Here is a 22,152-nt window from a genome sequence, read left to right on the forward strand (position 1 = left end):
GTGCATGTACAGTTATATTTCAGATATTTTATGTTAACAACAAACTTTTCTGATCATGGTGGAAATGATCATATAATGATAAAAACTAAATGAATCAATGTGTTAAAGGAAATCCAGTCCTTACTGTCATCATTTTGCTAGAGACATACGCACCAGTTATTCCTTTTATTTTATTTTTTTCAAACTCTAATTGCCAGCGTAGAACGCTGGATGGTGGAATTCCCCGTCTAATCAATCCGCCTCTTCTAGACATGTAACGAAATTCCTCGTTCAATTTGAGCACTACATAGAAAGGACTTTCGCTTTGGAAACCTGATGATTTTTGCCCCACCAAATTCACCCGACGGAGACGTGTGAAATAACACATAAAAGGGAACTCCAAACTATGGTTTTTGCACTTTAGTACAAGATTAGTAACAATAAGCTAAGGAAAGAATTTCTCACTTATGGTTGCTAAATATTGACTGTTTGATTAGTAGTACTTTATTAAAAACTGGTTAACTGACGCCCACTAAAAATGAAATATCAGTTTTGATAAAACTGGTTTAAAGGATTAACCCTATGTGCATAGTTTGGGGTCAAACTGTGTATGTCACGACCTTTTACAGAATGTCATTCAGTATGATGTTATGCATCTGATGGCAACATTATCAACATCTTAAGTTACCTTACATTACTCACTTAGCGACAGTTCGTGGTAGAGGAAAGTAAGTACTATATATACCAGAGTATTGAGAAAACTGTAGCTATGCAGGTTAAACACATTAATGTTCAAACTGTGCAATGAGCAAAAGTATTTTTATTCTTCCCATGAACATCACGTTGCAATTCAACTTATCTGAATCAGAATGACGTCGTGAATTCACGGACGTATTTCGAGTACAAATGCTTTTGTAATACACATCTGATACTGTGTGTATAATAGATTCGTAACGTATCTTGAGTACGTTTTACTGAAAGTTTGGTCACCTTTATAGTGAATATAGTGAATTAACCTGAGTGTATCGATTATAGAATAAGTTCTTGGAATGTATTGACAAGAACCTGAATCTATCAAGTACATAATACGTTAATATAGTAAATGGCAAGAATAAAACCCTAGAGCTCATTACAGGTGGAGATGTGCTAAAATTATAATATTTTTGTGCCCAGCCTAAGTGGCATTTTGAGACAGCATTGTATTGTAGTTAGCTGTTGCTTCATATGTCTTTTGTTTAGGAGGGCTACTAAAAAGTAATCTACAATATCAGTTAGTTTTGTGAATGTTATACTAATGAATTGATGCATGTCAGGTTTTATTGGGCCAAGGATTCTTTACAGTAGATGTCTGTGATTTACTGACGATACATTTCAACAATAAACGGCCAGCACATAATATATTCAAAATAAGTAAAACGTATATATAATAATTCGTTACACTATAATAGTTGTATTCGGAATTTCATGTGATTGTCTCATTTTCGTGAAAGCTTACACAGGCGGATTCATTTACTTTAGAACATCTTTTGACAAGACAAATTGTTCTCCTATATTTCTGTTCTTACAATATAAGCTGTGAAACTCACTTTAAAAATCGCCAGTTATGGTTAAGCTAAAATTTTGTCTGACTTCACTTTTACATTCGCTTTTGCTAACTTACTTTAAAGCTCACGCAATATAAGTTGAGCAATCTCCTGCAGTAAACTTAAAATGAACAATAGTGTATACCTCGTGTATAGTAGTAATGCAGGCAATCTTGATATTTCAGATAACTGACACATACTTCGATACAGTTAACTTAACTTTTAATGAAACACGAGAGGAATTCAACCTAAAAATTAATGAGTTAAAAGATGACAACTTCCAAGAAATGTCGTTCATTCGCTGGATTTGATCTTACGATATATTGTTTTTCGTCAAACCTGTTTAGTTTATTTATAATGAAATCATTTTTTTTTCTGCATTCAGGGATAAAACTAAAATATCGCTTTAGTAAGAAAATAATTTGTGATTTTTTTTACTTTTATTGAGATTTTAATTGCTTAAATTGTAATGTCAAACATAAACATTTATCGAACTTAGATCAGTGTCAGAACAATATGTTATTAGTTTTTGTTTGCTTGAAGTTAAGCACAAAACTACACAATGGGCTATTTGTGCTGTATCTACTACAAGCATAGAAACTCGTATTTTAGCGCGATAAGCCTTCAGACTTACCGCTGTACCACTAGAGGTGCAATGTGTTATTAGAACTATTTAATAACCCAATCACTAACATGAATCAAACGTTTCGCCATTTAGCATCAAGTACTGTAGCACAACGAATTCAGCTATAAAATAAGTAATATTACGAATTTTATTATCTTATAAGATTGGACTAAACTCATCTGATAATCCATCAAAATATTAATAAAGAATAAAGCTTTCAACAGATGTTTAGGGTTCATTCTTCAATGAAAAAGTACATTGAACCCCAATCTCAGATATATTTTACTTTTCATAGTTAACAGTAAAAATGCGAACAGACGATCTATAGAGGGCGTGTTCAAACCAAGTACTTGTATGATAAAGTATGTGGTATCAAAATGAGGTGAAGGGCTTCCTGCAATTTTAGAAAGCTAAAAGGTGCTAAAAGGGAAAAATATCGTGTCTCATTTAAGAGGTATTTCTGTTTTGTTAATAAGAAAGAATTCCAAGAAACAGAAGACAACGTAGAAGAAAAAAAAGAAAAGCCAATTATTCCTGTGCTTTAGTTCACTAAACAGTTCTTTGTCGTGTTTCCATTTAAATTTAAATGTATTTACAGTTGCGCTTAATAGGTCAGTATCTAAATTTCTAAGAACAAGAAACAACTACATAGATTTATTAGCACGACCCACCATTTCTGTAGTTGTTAAAGACGTGAATTCAGTCAAAGTTGAAACGAAACATTTTGCTTCCATACGATTTTTGGAGGATATCTAACTTTAAAGGTACACTTCTCTTAGACTTGTTTACTATTTTTTTTTGTAGTTGTTAAAGGCGTGAGTTCAGTTAAAGTAGAAACAAAATAATTTTGCCTTTATACGTTTTTTTTAGGAAACTCAGCTTAACGGTGAACTTCGATTATGTTTATTTATTATTTCTGCATTTGTTAAATTCGTGAACTCAGTCAAAGTAGAAACCATTTGATTTCTTTATAGGTTTTTTTGTTAAGGATATACTACGATTATATTTATTTATTTCATTTATTAATTTTGTTTCATGATGAGTAAATATTTTAAACATTTTCTTGTGTTTTACTTGGATACTTTGTTTAAGAACTGACAACTTTGTTTTTGCTGAAATTTAATAAGGTCTGAAATTGTGATACGTTTTGTTGTTGTAAATTGTCAAACTAAGCTTTGGAATTTGATTACGTACTTTACACTTTTGATTTTGATTTTTTTCACTAGATTTTACGACGTGAGTTATGTTATTGTAGTGTTTTATGGTTCAGGGCTACTTAACACAATCAAGTGTCTCGTTGTCACCAAACATACTTCGAACGTTGGAGATCAAGTACACTACAAGATTAGTGGTGAAATACCACTCTTCAAACAGACAACAGCAGCCCAAGAGTTGGCGGTGGGTTTTGGTAACTGGCTTTCTTCCCTCTAGTAGTCCCCCGCTGGTACAGCGGTAAGTCTACGGATTTACAACGCTAAAATCAAGCATTCGATTCTTCTCGGTGGATTCAGAAGATAGTCCAATATGGCTTTGCTATAATAAAACATACACATACACTCCTTTTAGTATGCTAGTTCAAAATTGCAGATAATCCGTGTTATAGCTATTTAACATAAACTACATAATGTAGTATCTGTGCTACGCCCATCACGGGTATCAAAACCTAATTTTTAGTTTTATAAGCCCACAGACTTAACACCGTGATGTTGGAGGGATAGCCCTACTTTTTCTCTAACAATTATCAATCTAACATTATATAATGGTAATAAACTGCAATAATTTCAAGTTCAGTGTTTTTACGACATTCATAATCACCATGTTATTACTGTTATTCAACTTTGCGCAAAAGCTTTGTTCTAAAACAAACACACACTTTCAAATGCAGTAAAAACAACATTTGAACATATTTGGCGTAACTAAATGTTAATAGAAAAATTCACGCATAGTTGTACAGTTGGAACAGTGTTTATTTCTTGGATAATTTTAGTAGTAGATTGAAATAATTCAAAATTATTTTAGGATAAAACTGGCGAAAGTAAATAAAATATTTCGAACAAACTAAAAGGTATGTTATAAAGTAGTGAAACAGACAAACTGTACGGAACTGCGCAAGGAGACTGAAACCTCGAATTATTATAGTGCATTAATTCGTCAATTATGTAACTTTTAGCGAAATTTTCAACTTTTAGTCCTGAATCCATAAACTAAAAATGCAATATAATCTTTATAAGTGTAAAAATTGGTATTAAAATAATAACGCAATTCAAAATTATCTTAGATACTTATAGATAATTATTATCACACAAAAAATCAATCTTCGTATGAGAATCTGTGGATTTTATTGGGTGGTTAAAATCGTTGAATTTATAAACGGAGAGAACAAATAAAATTAAAGCAAGAAGGAAATGTCTTTTACATTAAAACATCAACCAAATCAAAAGTAAATATACATCATTTGTGTACAGCTTGAGAATGTAATAATTCATTTTATTTGTTAGTTTGTAATTAAGCACAGAGCCACACAATAGGCTATCTGTACTATACCCACCACAGGTATTGAAATCTGGATTGTAAGTCCACAGATCTACCGCTTGGGGTGGAACACTGTTAAAGTAAATAGCTAAAATAGGCTTAGCATAGATAGTCAATTGTGTAGCTTTGTGCTTAAGAACAAACAAAAAAATTCTTAATAAAGCAGAGATAGGCCACTTAGTGAGCAGAATGATAAAATGGGACGTTGAAGGAAAGGTTATTTTACTCTTTTACATAAAACATTGGAAAACGACTATAGTTTCTTAGTTTATTTCGAGAATCATATTTTCAGGTTTATCAAATATTCCAGTGAGCAAAAATTATTTTAAAACAAACAAAGCTCAGTTTTTTGCACTAGCGTACATCGCATAACTAAATTAAACCTGAGGGAGGTAGTTTTAAAAAACGTCTCAGTTGTGGGTAGAGAAAGACTGTAGAACGTCCACTATATATACTTACGGGTTATGTACACTTAATTTACGATATACCTAGACTAAACTAATAATAAAACTGATGTTTTTGTTTGATTTTACAAAACACGTAGACGTGCAAATGCCTACATCAGTATCACAAAATATTTTTTTTTTGATGGAATATTAACACTTAATTTATCATACATTCGATAGTTTTGTTTTTTATGCCAATTTTGAAGATGTAGGCGTCTTAATGAAGTTTTAGTTACATATTTTACCAAGTTATTTGATGCAGATTTTAATGTACCAACTAAACAAAGACGATTTTCTCAAATTAATTCAGATATATCTACTATGGGTCATAATCCCTCTGACTTACAGTTGTGCCACTGGGAAAGAAGGCAAAAAATTGTTAAGTTCCTACTGTTTCTTTCGTTTGTTACGATTTAAAACATTATACTAAGCCATTTTGTATAGCAGCAGATTAGAAAGTCAATTACTTAAACATATGTAGACCAATGTTTTATTTTTTAAGAAGTATGTTTCCGATTTATTAGTTTATATAAATAATTTTATACTGTGCTATCGACCTTTCTCGTGAGGAACATCATCAGAGCAGTTTGTTAATATCATAAAAAGTTTATCACTGATGAAATATGAGTAAAAATGATGGTTAATTTGGTATTGTTCTTGTATAAGGGTTTTAAGAAATGAGTTGTAAACCTGGTATGTAATAGAAACGATAAAATGAACTCATTATTTTATAGGAACGTGAATAACATATCTGATATGTTTAGGAATGTTAGTAAGTGGTCTGATATTATCTAAGATTAGTTGACTCTTTGTAATTAAGCACAAAGGTACAGAATTACCACGGCTGTCGAAATCCGGATTCTAGTGTTGTACGTCGGCAGACAAGTCGCTGTGTTATTGGGGCAGGGGAGAAATATATAGGAGTATGAGAAACAAACCTGGTAGTTTCTAGGGTTTTAGTGATAAGCCTAATATTTCCTAGGAATATAAATAACAGATCCGGTATTTTCTATGAATATAAGTAACAGATTTGCTATTTCTAGGAATACGAGTAAAAGGTTTGTTATTTCTAGGAATGTGAGTAACAGATCTATTATTTCTAGGAATGTTAGTAATAGATCTGGCATTTCTATGAATGTGAGTAACAGATCTATTATTTCTAGGAATGTAAGTAATAGATCTGGTATTTCTATGAATGTGAGTAACAGATTTGTTATTTCTAGGAATGTAAGCAATAGATCTGGTATTTATAGGAATGTAGGTAACAGATTTGTTATTTCTAGGAATGTAAGTAATAGATCTGGTATTTCTAGGAATGTAGGTAACAGATTTGTTATTTCTAGGAATGTAAATAATAAATCTTGTATTTCTATGAATGTGAGTAACAGATCTGTTATTTCTAGGAATATGAGTGACAGATCTGTTATTTCCAGGAATGCAAGTGACAGATCTGGTATTTCTAGGAATGTAAATAACAGATATGGTATTTCTATGAATGTGAGTATCATATCTGGTTGTTTTTTGCACAAAAGTTTTCGGTATTTTTATACAGTATAACTAGAAAAGGCTAAGTGTTTCTTTTAGAAAAACCAATATATTCCTTCGGATATCCAAATGAAAGATCCCGCTGGTTCAGCGGGAAGTGTCAGGATTAATAACATTAAAAATCGAGTTTCGGTACCCGCGGTGGGCAGAGCACAAACTAGCTTAGCTTTGTGCGTAATGAAAAACAACAAAAAACAAAATTCAAATCATAGCACATGTATTCTGAAATCTTACTAGCAGAATGTTTTATTTCAATACTTGGAAGCTTAATGTAATGAAAAATGTGTAGAACCTGAAGAATTGTTGTTGTTTGTTATTTCGTACAAAGCTACACTAAGGGCTTTCTGTGCTCTGCCCACCACTGGTATCGAAACCCGGTATATATCGGTATAAGTTCACAGGCGTATTATTGTGCCACTAGGGGCGGGACCTAAAGAGAAGACATGTTATATATTTGTACGGAGCAGAACAGTCATTCAACGTCTATAATTCCATCTCTTCTCACAGCTTTTGTATTTTGATAGTTTCTTTTATAATTGTTTGATACCTGTAAATGTTTCATCTTAAAATTAGCGTGCTTGGACTGTGAACCTGAAAATTTTATGGTTATAGTTGCGTTGTCCCAGAAACGCGCTCTGCAGTTTGGGGCCGGGGTTGCACTACAAAAAGAGGGAGAGTCAAACTCCACTAATGAGTCAGATAACAATAGATCGAGAGATGGCAGTGTGTGTTATTGAGTTGTTTCCTTCCCTTTAATCTATGATACTTAAACTGGAGACGGCTAGCGCAGGTAGCTTGCAAGTAACTTTGAGCAGTATTGAATAAACAGCTTCTGAGAATGATGGCGAAATTTTTCTTAGTTCCTATATTTTGAAAATTTTAAAAACCTTTCACTGTTTGTTCTTAACTCCACTTTTAAGCAGATCAAAGGCATAATAGTCTATTTAAGTAACATCAGAGAATTGTGTATGTGTGATCTAATGGCTACTGATATATCTGTGATTCCTGAATCTTCGAGCATTTTCTCATGAAAACAACAGTTGGACTTGAGATGTGACTGAAAGCTTGGAAACTTTACACTTATGAGACTTAGACGAATGCAAATCAGTTCTTGTTATTTTATTATTGATTCAACGAGATAAGTTAAACTTTACCACATTGAAATTTTGGGTCGGAGGATAATGCTTTTTATAACCACGTTTTTGTTGAATGAGGAGGTAGCTTCTAATTGGCTTGTAGTGTCTTTTATGAGCCAATTACTAGGCGAGTTTTGTTACTTCCACGAGGGGCATTCAAAAACTCCTTATTCGAAAATATTATATCAAAAATCTATCCATGTCGACAGTGAATTGTCGAATGGTCAAAAATTTCGACACGGATCAAATATATTTGCATTAAATATATCATCTATGGCTCCATAGTTCACACCTACTGCATTAGCGTATACAAATCATTAATCTTGTGCATAGCGACTGTTCTATAGTAGGGTCCATCACGTGCTACTTTTATATATAAATGCAGAAAATAGAATTACATGTAATAATAGAGGTCTCATGTGACAATATAGGTCCTTGTTATATTACTTTTTAGAAAGCAACCAAATTGTAATCTGACATTTGTGATGACCTCAAGAAACAAGACTAAAACCAGTCATTTACATACTTTAGTATTACAATAATTTCACACTTCTATAATTTTAGTCATTATAAGTTGGCAAAGTGTATTTTGTAGGGCAGTTTGATTAATTTTTTTTTTTTATTTAAATGAGAATAGAAACCTGCACTGATACCGTTTCCAGTGTGTAAGTATATAGACAAATTGAATGGACCGAATAACTTTAATTAACTCGATTGTCTGCATGAAGGTTGGCAACTTACCATTGGTTTGCCTTATAAATGTAACAAAATTACAAACACATCATGCAATAAAATTGCACCCATACTAAACTATCAGTAACGAATGTTACAAGTGGCAGGTTTGATGGATAGTATGTGAGTGTTAGTGTATTGAAGTAGGCGTATTCTTAAGAAATACAATGTCAGCTACCATAATTGTCTCCATATACGCATGCAGCTATCTGAAAAGTTCATAAATTCCAGTACGATGATTTTAATAACCAGAACAATAAAAGTTGCAAATGTTTATGTTTTAATAATCTTACTGAACTGTTACATTCCATGTTTACATCGTATCAAAATTTTATTGCTATTCATGTAAACTATTTGCACTGTGAGTCTAGTAGTTATAAAAAAATAGGTCAACGCTATGTTTCAAGATTTTGTCATGGTCTAGCTTCAGGAGAAAAATGCTATGTTTCAAAGCTGGTGTCATGGGTCTATTTTCAGGAGAACAACGTTATGTTTCAAAGCTGGCCTAGTTTCAGGAGAACAATGCTATGTTTTAAAGCTGGTGTCATGGGTCTAGTTTCAGAAGGACAACACTATGCTTGAAAGTTGGAGTTATGTGTCTAGCTTCTTTCATAGAAGTAGAGATTTGTTTATTTAAAACTTTAGCACAAAATTGCACTGTACTAGGACTACATGCGCATGGTCGTCACTAATATGGATATGATAGAATAAAGGAAAGGCAGCTAGCTAATTAACACAGCCCACCGCCAACTCTTGAAATACTTTCGTCTGACTGAATAGTTGAATTTGACCTTCAACCTCACAGCCCCAAAGCGCGGAACACATTTTTTTTACAGCAACATATTATGGACTACAAGTTGTTTGATTCACAGCCAAATACGACAACCAATAAAGAATGCTTTTTAGATGTACGATCTTAAGGTTCAGAAGAAAGCTATTATAGCCAAGTCACGACTGAAAAAAACTCACATCTATGTGTTTGGCCAGAAACAATATAAATCTTTTACCAAGAATTATCGTTTTAAACATATATTTAATTCTTTTATGTAAAGATCAGAACACTGAATAATACAGCACGTAACCGTTAATATGTAGAATACTCTGTGTAACCGTTAATATGTAGAATACTCTGTGTAACCGTTAATATGTAGAATACTCTGTGTAACCGCCAATACGTAGAATACTCTGTGTAACCGTTAATATGTAGAATACTCTGTGTAACCACCAATATGTAGAATACTCTGTGTAACCGCTAATATGTAGAATACTCTGTGTAACCGTTAATATGTAGAATACTCTGTGTAACCGCTAATATGTAGAGTACTCTGTGTAACCGTTAATATGTAGAATACTCTGTGTAACCGTTAATATGTAGAATACTCTGTGTAACAGTTAATATGTAGAATACTCTGTGTAACCGCCAATATGTAGAATACTCTGTGTAACCGCCAATATGCAAAATACTCTGTGTTTGAATATTTCTTGTTTTGTGTTGTGAATGTGTGAATTTAAAATATACATCTAAGTTTACTTGAATCTACAAACTATCTAGCTTCTTATCAGTCATCGTGCATGCTCAGTTTTGTGCCACTAGCGGGGGCGCAGATCTCTTAAAATATCTCTGATCCTCCAAGTTTATACCATTCATTGATATAATGTTACATATATTTACCGTAGTATATGTCTTATTGCTTTCTATCTTCCCAAAGATAATAAAAATTGGAATCGGGACTGCTTATGCTTTATTTATGTTACAATGTTATGTTTTCCTCTATGTTGAAATTATCCTCTTCCGAGCGTTTGAGACTGCCCATCTAGAGTGGGGCTTAGCCTAATGTTCAGAGTGTCGTGACTTTGAATCCTAAGATTCATGGTTCAATTCTCACTGCCGCATAAAGAAGCTTCAAGCTTTGGGACCGTAGGTGGGCTATAAGAACGACGATTAGACAAAAATAACTGAAGGTACAGTTGACTAGTTGCTGTTCCTATAGTTTATCAGTTCAAGGCTAGAGACGACTCTACATAGTGTACAGCTTTACCCTAAAGATGGAAATCAAAGGAACTGTCCAGACAGGTTTTTGAGCATTTCGTTTTTGTAAAATTATTGTGTAAAGCGGTCATGGTTTGAGTTATGTTGAGTGATGTGAAGTTACTGTTTCGTGTTACAGTATGTAACTTGGTCACTTGCGGGGAAGATTGGTGAGAAACTGCTTTTGTATTTGAGATCACGGAATTTATCAAGATACTCTCAGTGGAAATGTCTTTATAATAATACTTGGTTAACACTTATTGTTACACATGTGCTTTCGTCGTCATTACAGATAACAAGTTTGCGTACATTTGTGTCAAATTATATTAACGCAAACAAAGAGCCCCAGTCTTCTATCATTAGCTAGACGTAACTCACGTCATAGGGACGAGGAAAACAACTAGAGGGCGCTGAGACGGAACTGTCTACCGGAGATGATGATCTTTCATTACAGTTCTTCCCGAACTGATTACCTTACCAAGTGAACCAAATTAAACAAATCAAACATGGCTGTAAATTGTTGGATGCCTATTTACTCACTGGGTGTAAGTGTGAACTAACCACACGTCGCTGATATGAAAATGCACAAAATAACTCGCGGTCGTTATCAAATAAGATTTTACAAAATCAGAAGCAGCTATCAAAAGCTAGTAAATATAATCACGTTTTTAGACTAATAGAAATGATCAGCGTCAAACATACCATTTCAGGCACTTATATGACCAATAAGGCTGAAATTTAGAATGAACTGAAAAATGAGTCACGAACAATCCATTTCATACTTAAGCTCTTACAATTATGAGGGTCGCGGGTTCGAATCCTCGTCACACCAAACATGCTTGCCCTTTCAGCCGTGGAGGCGTTATAATGTGACGGTCAATCGCACTATTTGTTGGTAAAAGAGTAGCCCGAGAATCGGTGGTGATCACTAGCTGCCTTCCCTTTAGTTTTACACTGCAAAATTAGGGACGGCTAGCGCAATTAGCCCTCGTTTAGCTTTGCGCAAAATTCAATACAAACCAAACCACAATTATGATAATTTGTGCGTTCGTATTGAGAATTAGCGATTTGTGAACTGGATGAAATGAGATCTGTTGAATATTATAAAACACATTTGTCACAATGAAATATTAAGTAAAGTGTTAGTCTTTTCTGTCTCAGTTCTCCTTTAATCAGCGGATACAGGAGTCCAGTGGGTCAGCACCCCCCTTTTTACAGAGCACAAATTATATCAGGTATTGAGACTTCGTAAATCAGTTCACGAAGCTCTGAAGATAACCGATAACTATTCAGTACAACCAACGGAAATCGGAAGGAAATATCCTTCAATAATAACAATATTATTAAAGAAGTAATTATGTATTAATTTTATTAATTAACATATTAAGGAATTACATGCAGCATCACAACTACACACACACACACACACATATATATATATATATCATAAATTTTATATTCTAGTTCAAAATTTCCTCACTCCTTTCTTTAATCCCGAATACGTCCTTTCTAATACTGCTTAACCTTAAACAGGCGTTTATTACTTTGTTATAAAAAAATGGATAAAAACCCTAGACGTCTACTTTTGAAGAGAACACCACTGAGGGTGTATTGTATTTGTTTGAGTTAGGAACTGAGCTGTTGTGGAAAATATTATTATTAATTCTAAGTTAAACGAGTACCTTTACGCATGCTTCAGTAAGGAAGAACATTATGCTAATATAATATTGGGCAATCAAACAACAATTTATAAGCATAAGGAAAAAGTTTATTGATGGTGGATCATAATATTTGAAGTGTCTTCTGTTGAAACATGTAATACGTTTGACCATCAATAACACTTTTCCTTATGCTTACACATCTATGTTTACCTACCTTTACGTGTGTAAAATTATAAGGGTCATGTTGCAGTGTGAGGAATTCACAAACACACAAACAACATATTGGCCTTCAACTAGTTGTATAAACTACTGATGTATTTTAAGACTGGTAGAATCAAATACGGTCACAGTAGCGCGTGACGAATAATGTTGTATATATATATATATTATGATCACTGGTACATTTTAACTGATTATAAACACACCAGTATAATATATTTCGTTGCCTCTTCCACTGACCATACAGGGTTCTAAATTTCTAGATGGTGGAGCTTTATGGCTTTGATTAATCAATGTATTTATCCGGTTTAGAACATCCACATAGCGACGAGTATTGTTGTCTGGTTCCACTCTATGGCAAGCAGTTCTAAATTGGAGATTACTGTACGTAAACATTAGGTGGTTCTTGATACGGGTATTTTGTCCATGTGTCGCCTAAAGACCTTTCAAGCTTGACATTACAAATGGGTAACATGGTCATAAAATAATGTCGGGTGATAATATTTTAATAAACATATTTTATATATATATTAAAAACTGGCATATATTTTTCCAATTTATTTTTCTTTGTCGAGGACATGATAGGTTTATTTTAGGGTATGAAGTATAATTGTGTAAAGAAGGACCTGTAGATCAAACAAGATCTCTGACTCATTGAAATGAAATGTTTCAAAGGCCCCTCTGCACTTCCATTTAACTGAATGACACTTGGAAATCAATACCAAATTTTACTATCGCTGTTAAGTGCACTTTAGCACTTTTAGTACAGCGACGCAATTTTCTTAAAACATTCTGTCTGTCAGTGAAAAACTAGAAGGAACCGAAGTGTGAAGATTTTAATTTTATCTTACCCGAACAATAAAAACTACATTTAAAGATAGTTCTTGTTTAATTGTTTTTTTTGTCAACAGTACTAACTTTTTTGTTACTCAAATATCGTTAAGACCGAGCGCATAGAATTAGAAACGTTGCTGTTGTTTAGCCTAAAAAATTTTATAGATAATTCCACTAACGTGAGTCCATTTATGTTGTGGTACAAAACGCCTGAGCTGGCGAAGCAATGAGGCTTTTCAGGAATAGCAACAAGAGATTTCACACGCTTGTGATTCAGGATCTATAATAAACTAGATAACAGGATGAGAGTTTTGAAAAACAATCGTATGTAGTCACGTGTGACCTTAAGCCTATTCGCACGTATATAAATATATTTATTTATTACTTGTTAAACCTATACATTGTGTTTTTACTGTGTTTTGTTTAACAACAGACTTTGTTCTAGTTACTGGTTTTCCTGATCGATGTATATAAGTAGTTATTCTAGAAAGTGTGTTTAGTTAACATCATATCTTTACACGTATTGATATTTTATAAATTAGCTCAAGTGTTCAGATTTTCATAAATAATTGGATCGAACGTAGCCCAATGACTTGCGTACGGCTCTGTGGAGCTTCTGTACCATAAGTCGTGCCCCTTTACCAAATACAAAAAAATTATGTTCCGAATATTGAGGTCATAGGTGTGTTATAAGATTAGCGATCAAATCCTATTCTTTAGTGTATCAAGAGCAACTCGAGAGTTAGCAGTTGGTGGTAAATACAACTAATTGCTGTCTCTCTAGTCTGCCATTTTAAAAGTAGGAACGGTTAATGCATATAGTCCTCGCGTAACTTTGCGCGAAATCAAACAAAAATTTGTACATATTTCTTTTAAGGATTACGGTGTCAAAGATCACTTGGGATTTTTTAATGAAAATCTCACTTCTAAATGAATGACTTGTACCTAAATGCTTTGTATATTTATGCTTTTCTTACTTACACAAACAGAGCTTAATTCCTAAAAATCAACTCACTAAATTGTCACATAAGTATTAGAAACGAATATCCAGTGAGAACTGTCTTTGTATATTTATGCTTTTCTTACTTACATAAACAGAGCTTAATTCATTCCAAAAAATCAACTCACTAAATTGTCACATAAGTATTAGAAACGAATATCCAGTGAGAACTTTGTATATTTATGCTTTTCTTACTTACATAAACAGAGCTTAATTCCTAATCAACTCACTAAATTGTCACATAAGTATTAGACACGAATATCCAGTAAGAACTGTCTTTAATAACTTCTTTTCAATTAGAAGACTGAATTCTTGTGATTGTTTGTTCGTGGATCATTCATATATGACAGCTGCGAAACTGCCTACTTTGGCCAGACCAACATCATTTACGTACCCATGAGCAAATGGGTATTTCATACATAACTGTTCACTCTTTATGATGTATCAACACATCTGATATCTACACACATAGCTAAATTACTGGAAAATAATTTTGTCAACAAGGATTTGGAACTTTTAATTAAAAAGTCTATTTATTAAATAAAATCTCCTGAACTTAGTAATAAGTTACGCTTCTGTTACTTTGTTCCTATTAGCTATATAGATATATTTACTATCTATTTTTGGTGTGGGTCTGCTTACGTATTCACATACCGGATTTTACAATCCCCCCACGCACCTCCGAGTCTCAACATTTTCCTTACAAATGTGTATTGTAGTGCATAAGCTTCTGTTTACGATAGTATTTGTAATTATAGTTTTATATTTACTGTGTAAATGCACGTGAATCCCGAATTTTAGCGTTGTAACTCCATAGACTTACCGCTGTCCCATCAGGAGAACGTAAAGATGGAATGTGTGTCTTTCGAAATGTTCATTAAATATTTTGATATTCGTTAAGTTTGTGGTTGTTTTGTTAATAATTATTTACATAATTTCTACATTTTCTAAGTGTATAAAACTTGTCTTCATTATTTATCCCAAAGTCGTAGTATGATTTGGATTAAAGTAATTGAGTCATATATTTTGTAATTCTTGTTATTTCATGTATAACAACTTTTCCACCCATAAGAATTTCCAAATGGTTAATTAAAACAGTCGCATTCATACTGAGGAGTCAGTTCATTCATGTATCAGAAGTAAGTTTACAGACTTAAAACGTAAACAAGTGGAGTTTGATTCCATCCGGTCCACAGACTGAGTACTCTGTACCTTCGCACTAAAAAAACAGTATATTGAGGATTGTCGATTTGTTCACAGGGTATAGTGATATATGTCGATAGATGTATTATAATTAAACAAAATAATGTCTCGTTTCTAGTTGTCTCATACACGAAACTTATGATTTTCGTATAGAATACAATGTTGAAAATATGTTGTTGTTTTCAGGAATTATCGTATGTACATATAAGAGAAACGCCCTCAAAATTTCAACTATTTTAGTGAAACGTTCTTTACTAGTACTTCTGACCAAAGCAATGCCTACAGTCTGATTAGAGGAAGGAAAATAGAAACCAAAAATGGTCAGCGGGATTTCCCTAGCTTTAACTCTCCCCTTTCCAGTTGTTCTGAAGGTACGAGCGTGCAGTGTTCTATAAAGAGAAACCCACGTGTATTTAAAGATATTTTTTCCCCTATGTGTGCTACTTACAACTAGGGTATTCCCATCTGTATCTTTTGGCTTTTTTCTTTGTGTCACATGAATGTAATTTTTTTTTACACATTAAATAGATTTATGAAATTACTATTCAAGGTTGTCTGAAGGGGAAAAAAAAAAAAAATACGTGGTTTGATTTCTGTAGCAACTGTGACAGTCGGTAAATGTTGCTTGAAAGTATTTAATAGTTTATTTTATATTTAATTTTACTGAAATATGAATGTAAGTACCCCACACTCTGGAACAAGAAGACAAAAACACACGTAGTTGGATTTTTATAGCAAGTGTGACTCTTGTTAAATGTTGCTTGAAAGTATGTAACAGTTTACTTTGTATTTATGTTTACTTAAATATGAATAGCAGTAACATACACTCTAGAACAACAAGCCCCCTGCTAGTACAGCGGTATGTCTCCGGACTTACAACGCTAAAATCAGGGGTTCAATTCCCCTCGGTTGGCTGAGCAGATAGCCCGATGTGGCTTTGCTATAAGAAAAAAAACAAAAAAACTAGAACAACAAAACCAAAATACACGTGGCCTGAACTGTATAATATCTGTAACAATTGCTGAGTGTTACTCGAAAGTATCTATGGCCAGGTGGTTAGGACGCTCCACTCATAATCTGAGGGTCGCGGGTTTGAATCCCCGTCCCACCAAATGTGCTCGCCCTGTTAGCCCTGATGGTGTGATAATGTGGATAATCTAATGGGCAATACCACTATTCGTTGGTAAAAGAGTAGCCTAAGAGTTGGCGGAGCGTGGTAATGAGTAGCTGCCTTTACTCTAGTCTTACAATATTAAATTAGGTATGGCTAACGCAGATACCCCTAGTGTATCTTTGCGCGAAATGAAAAAACCCAAAAACAACAGTCTTTCACCGGAAACGAAAATACACGAACTCAAAGATCAAGCATTCCGGTAATAACATTAAATATGTGAATATTTCGATGTTTTTTGTCTTCTATATTTATTTCTGTTTTTCATAAGTTTATAAAATGATCACAATACAGTATCTCAATATATTCTATTATTTTTAGCTGAAGACTGTCGAATAGTGATGAAAAGGTCTAACGTGGCTCAATGGATAGTGTACTTAAAAACTGAATCTGATGTTTCGTGGTTTCACGTCCTCTTGATGTACAAAATACATTCACTTTGGAGCTTTGAGTAAGAATGGTAGTCAACTTCTACTTTCAGTAACCCAAGAGTTGGCATAGGGTGCTGTTAACTAGTTACTTTCCTTCTAGATTGTTTTTTATTAACTTGGTGCAAAAATTCTGAATAGAACACCAACAAGAATTAAGTGACACTGATCTCAACTGTAACTAAACTAATATTAGGAAATACAATATCTGTTAAGAATATGTGTGTGTGTGTGTATATATATATTCAAGGTTTGAGATGTAGAACAGTTTTGTTTAAATTAAAACACATGAGTGAATGGTGCGAAGAAAAATGACATCGGAATGCGACTTGCCGTATAATGACAACCAAGTGAATGAAAAGGATTTTCTCTTCCTGAAAATATACACGTGCACACTAAAGCAAAAGTCTATGTATGATTTTACACTGAGCTTCATGGCAAAAATGAAACATCTGTTGGAGACTTCTACATCAGTTAATGTCACTCCCGCAAGCCTCATAAAGACACAAGGAGGAAGAAGAAATTGGACAGATGAGTAGTTTATGAACGAGTTTTATTTTAATTTTAAGCTTAATTAAAATCTATTTTCCTATGAATCGAAAATAGAATCAAGTAAGGCACTATCTAAACAGCTTTACAAGTGTGGTTTGTAAACAATTAGTTGAAATAAAACTTTCTTTACTCATAAAGATACGCGGATAAGAGCATTACTTCTAATGAAATTGCTTCTACGTTAACTGTTTACACATTCCGGCTTAAATTATGTTTGAACTGAGTAAGATGTATATGCTTGTGTGTGTGTGTGTATATATATATATATACACATACATACTTGGGAACTAGGAAGATGGTTGAAAGATAAGTGAAAGCAAGGTGAAAACGTCTGCACCAGTGTCATAGTTCATTATATCCTTTTATTCTTGAATCCACTAGCGGTAAATGTGAAGACAGTGTTTGGAAACGTCGATAATATATTGACCAAAAAAATCTCTGTAATTAGCTTTTGGTAACTTTAGAAACATGCAAGTTTGAAGAATGTCTGACACCCAACCATAAAATTTATAGCTCATAAGGTCGAGCAACTGTGGGGTAATTATAGTCACGTGACAAGTTTAACATTCTCAAGTATACATTAACTAAAACATACAAATATTTTATCCTAAAAGTTAAATTTAAAAGCTCACCAGTTTAGTATGTTATATATATATATATACAACACAACGTTACCAGTAAACTTAACATGCATTTTGTCTGCCTTAATCCACTTTCACACAAGACAAACGAAAGCACATACAGCAATTTGGCTGCGTAAGTAATTGTGGTTTATTTTTGCAAAACAACAATTTTAGTCCAATCCGCCTAATTTCACGACGATTTCAGAGTTTCTTAAGACAATTAGCTTCCAATTATCTTCTCAGAACGTTAACTACAATATTCCACCTTAATTATGTCAGGTGATTCTTCATGCAACTCCGTTTCCCTTTGTTATTTCCATAAATAACCGTTCTTGACGTTTCATCTGCTTGTTAGAGAGAATAGTGCTTTTGATTTAGTTTATTATATTTTTGTGCTTATTATAACGACATGTTAAATGTTCTAGGTAGAAAACTTTGGCAATTTTTTGGGCAGGTCAGTGACTATCGCAGTGTTTTCCACACTGTCAAGCGTGACCCATGGCAGGGATGGGGGGGGGGATTTTGGCGGTAGAGCTTAAAACTAAGGATGGATGAAACAAAAGAGTTGGAGACAATGATAACCTAACGAAACTGTCGCTTTGCTCTCAAAGCTTTTTTTTTTCTGCTCTTGCATTTTACTTACTTCTGACAAGAATTTATTCGTTTAAAAATATTAAAAACAGGTTTAGAAAATGTTTACTGCTGTTGTTATCACTTAAGAAAAGTACTTTAATGTGACGGGGAAGAACGCAATGAAAACATTTCTGGGTTAGGGGGCGCTGCTATTTAAAATTCGAAAAATACTGGATTATCCGAAAACACCGAAATCAAGGCTGTTTATGACTGAGGTATTTTTGAGAGAGAGAGAGAAAGGAAAACAAAAATGTTTGAAAAACGAGGATTGTATAAGAACCAGCAGATATGAAAATGAAGCAACTAGAAAACGCCCACTTCGATAATATGATGTTAAATTGACTGTGAAATGGGTAGCAACTGCCTGTTAAAAAGTTTCGAAATTCTTCCTTTTCAATCTGAAGACGAAACGCAGAAGAGTTGCGAAAAGCTTGTTTGGATGTTCGTTTCTTTTAGAATTTCGTGCAGAGCTACACGAGGGCTATCTGCGCTAGCCGTCCCTAATTTAGCAGTGTAAGACTAGAAGGAAAGCATCTAGTCATCACCACCCACCGCTAACTCTTGGACTATTCTCTAACAACAAATTGTGGAATTGATTGTAATACTCCACGGCTGAAAGGGCAATCATGTTTGGTGTGACGAAGATTCGAACCCTCGACCCCCAGATTACCAGTCGATCGCCCTCTACACTTGAGTAGCATAAATATAGTGTATAATCATCAGTATATTCTTATAAATATTTCTCTACACTTGAGTAGCATAAGTAGAGTGTATAATCATCAGTATATAATGGGTAGTTGACACCCACTTCAGAGACAACTCAGTCTGTATATTCTGACTAAACTGTCTTTCAAAGAAGATTCTGATTAAGAAGGCACCCAGAACTACAAACAAAAGTTGTAATGGTTTTCAAACGAGGCCTAAAGCTCGAGCACTTTCGTATACTTTATTACTTTTCTACAGGAAGAAGAATAGTGAACTATTCGAAAACACTCAAGTTTTGGGTCTCATTTAAAAATCATATCAAAGAAGAAGATATTATTTGTAGTAAGTTGTAACACCCAAATGTAATTGTCAATTAAGGTCAAATTTAGTAAAAACTAAGAGCAATTTCAAGTTCATGTCTAATTCCTGGACTTTCTTTTCAATTCTCGTTTATAATGATGTTTAGTAGAAAGTTACTTTAATTAGTTTTTAGTACAAAAATAATGTTGTTTTGACAAATAATCAGCTCAGCTTCTGTTATTAAAAAGAAAAGTGTCATCATCTGTTTTTACCAATGATATAGACAATTCTGTAAATGTAAGAAAATTCTTACGTATAGAATTAATTACCAAAATAAATTCAGAAATTCTTGTTTTGTCATGAGAACGAGAGCCAGGAGTGACCTAGTGGCCGGTGTGTCTGTGAATTAGACAGTCCAAGGTTGTATTAACTTCACTTTTTCAGTCCTGGGGAGTTGTGTAGCTATGAGAACCAACTCAAATATTTGACTAAGAGTAACTTTCCCTGTGGCCAGAAATTCTAAATTAGGATTGGCTGTGGCTTAACATTAAAGGACACACATTACCTGTGTGTTCATCCTCTCTTGAAAATTGCAGAATCAGAGAAGTAATTTTTAAACTTTTGTTTTGAAGAAAATATTATAATATAATGCATGTTGGTTTTGTTTGGTTTTTTTTAGAGCAAAGTCACATTAGGCTATCTGCTATGTACACCATGGGAAATCGAATCCCGAATTTTAGCCTTTTAAGTTCCGTTTAAGTTGTTTTCAGTTACAGTTGTCCTACCGAGGAAAAGTATTGTATAGTGAAAACGTGTCTTTATGAAGAGAACCTTTCAGGCACGCAAAACACAAGCAGCAACAGCAATTCGTGTAGGTAATGTTTTAAACCGTCAATAAATGGGTTGAGGGTAGTTTAATAAACATGGAGCAGTACTTTGGATGTGCAGGTCAATAGTTCACGTCTCATCACCGCACTCACACACAAAAGGGACGCACTCCGTATTTGGGGTCTTGAAAAGAGTGGCCCAAGAAGGTGAAATGGATGGTGTTAGCTAGATATCTTCCCTCTAGTCTTCCAAAGATTAGGAATGGCTAGCGCAGATAGTCCTTTTGTATCTTTCGGTTAAATTTAACAAATACACTTTTCAACATAATATCACTACATGTACCCTATCTTATCCTGTTTCTAACATAAAAGCATTAGAATAGTCTTACAATGATGGAAATAAATGTATGAACAAAATCACATGGAACGATTTACCAGTTTCAGTACCATATTCAAGGCTTTTATTTATCTGTTATTAACCTTTGTAAGGTTAGCTTGTAATGCACGCTATCACATTAATTTTGATAACAAATAAATCATCTGTCGATTGTATATTCTATGATGCTTCGGAATTGCTATAACCGGGTTATAAAATGTTCTTGAACAAAGCCTTGCTGTCTACTAGCTACTTGCAACTCGTAACGGCTGTGAGAAACTGCTTTTGTCAATACGTACTTTGAATGATTTATTGTAATTGCTAAACGTAAATGAGGAACAGCACGGATGGGAAAGTATGCAGGACTCGGATGTGTAACGTTTTTGGCTCAGACACAATATTTGGGGAAATCTTGATGACGAGAAACCCACTTGAAGTACAAATGGATTCTAAAGACGGCTGGTATGGGTATTAAAACGTTAATGAAAATAAAATACAGAACAACGTTTTGCCCTTCTTAGGTCATCTTCAGGTTAACAAGGTTTGCAATATTTGCGGAGATGTCCAGCAGATGTTAATCCCCTCCTTTTGCTTTTAAAATCACGTTCATTTAGGAATAACTTAAAAACGAAACAGATCTCACTTTTCTCTAGACCTATCTGTCTTATAGTTAAAATTTAACATCTGTCATCATGGAACAACTAGCCTTTACACTACGAGTGGGAGAATCTGTGAAGAAAAAAGTCGTGGATCGTGAGAGGGGTTTTAACTTCTGTACGAAGTGTAAATCTGAATAAATAAAAAATATAGCACAAGATGCACTCTCATTGGAGCAACAAGGTTACAGCTTTTCACAGTGCACATAAGGGCACTGCCCCTTTCAGCACGTGCGGGACAGTCGGGCCAGGTAAGGAACATGCGTGGAACGCATTCCTAAGGGGTTTCCCCTTAAAACTCTGATGCCTGTTTCGTGTGATTGTATGTTTGTCTGCAGAGTTGTCCAGGCTTCTCTG

General features: G+C 33.9%; 1 pseudogene across 1 annotated transcript in view; it reads left to right on the forward strand.

Moving 5' to 3' along the window:
- LOC143255008 (histone-lysine N-methyltransferase SETMAR pseudogene) overlaps positions 1 to 17,816 on the forward strand; it is a 73,122-nt pseudogene extending 55,306 nt beyond the window's left edge. The window contains exon 3 of the transcript XR_013030408.1: positions 17,017 to 17,816. The product of XR_013030408.1 is annotated as a histone-lysine N-methyltransferase SETMAR pseudogene, transcript variant X2 (transcript). The remainder of the gene's footprint in view (positions 1 to 17,016) is intronic.
- Positions 17,817 to 22,152: the final 4,336 nt, after the last annotated feature.

The sequence above is a fragment of the Tachypleus tridentatus genome, chromosome 7 (genome assembly GCF_004210375.1).
Source record: "Tachypleus tridentatus isolate NWPU-2018 chromosome 7, ASM421037v1, whole genome shotgun sequence".
NCBI classification, from domain to species: domain Eukaryota; kingdom Metazoa; phylum Arthropoda; class Merostomata; order Xiphosura; family Limulidae; genus Tachypleus; species Tachypleus tridentatus.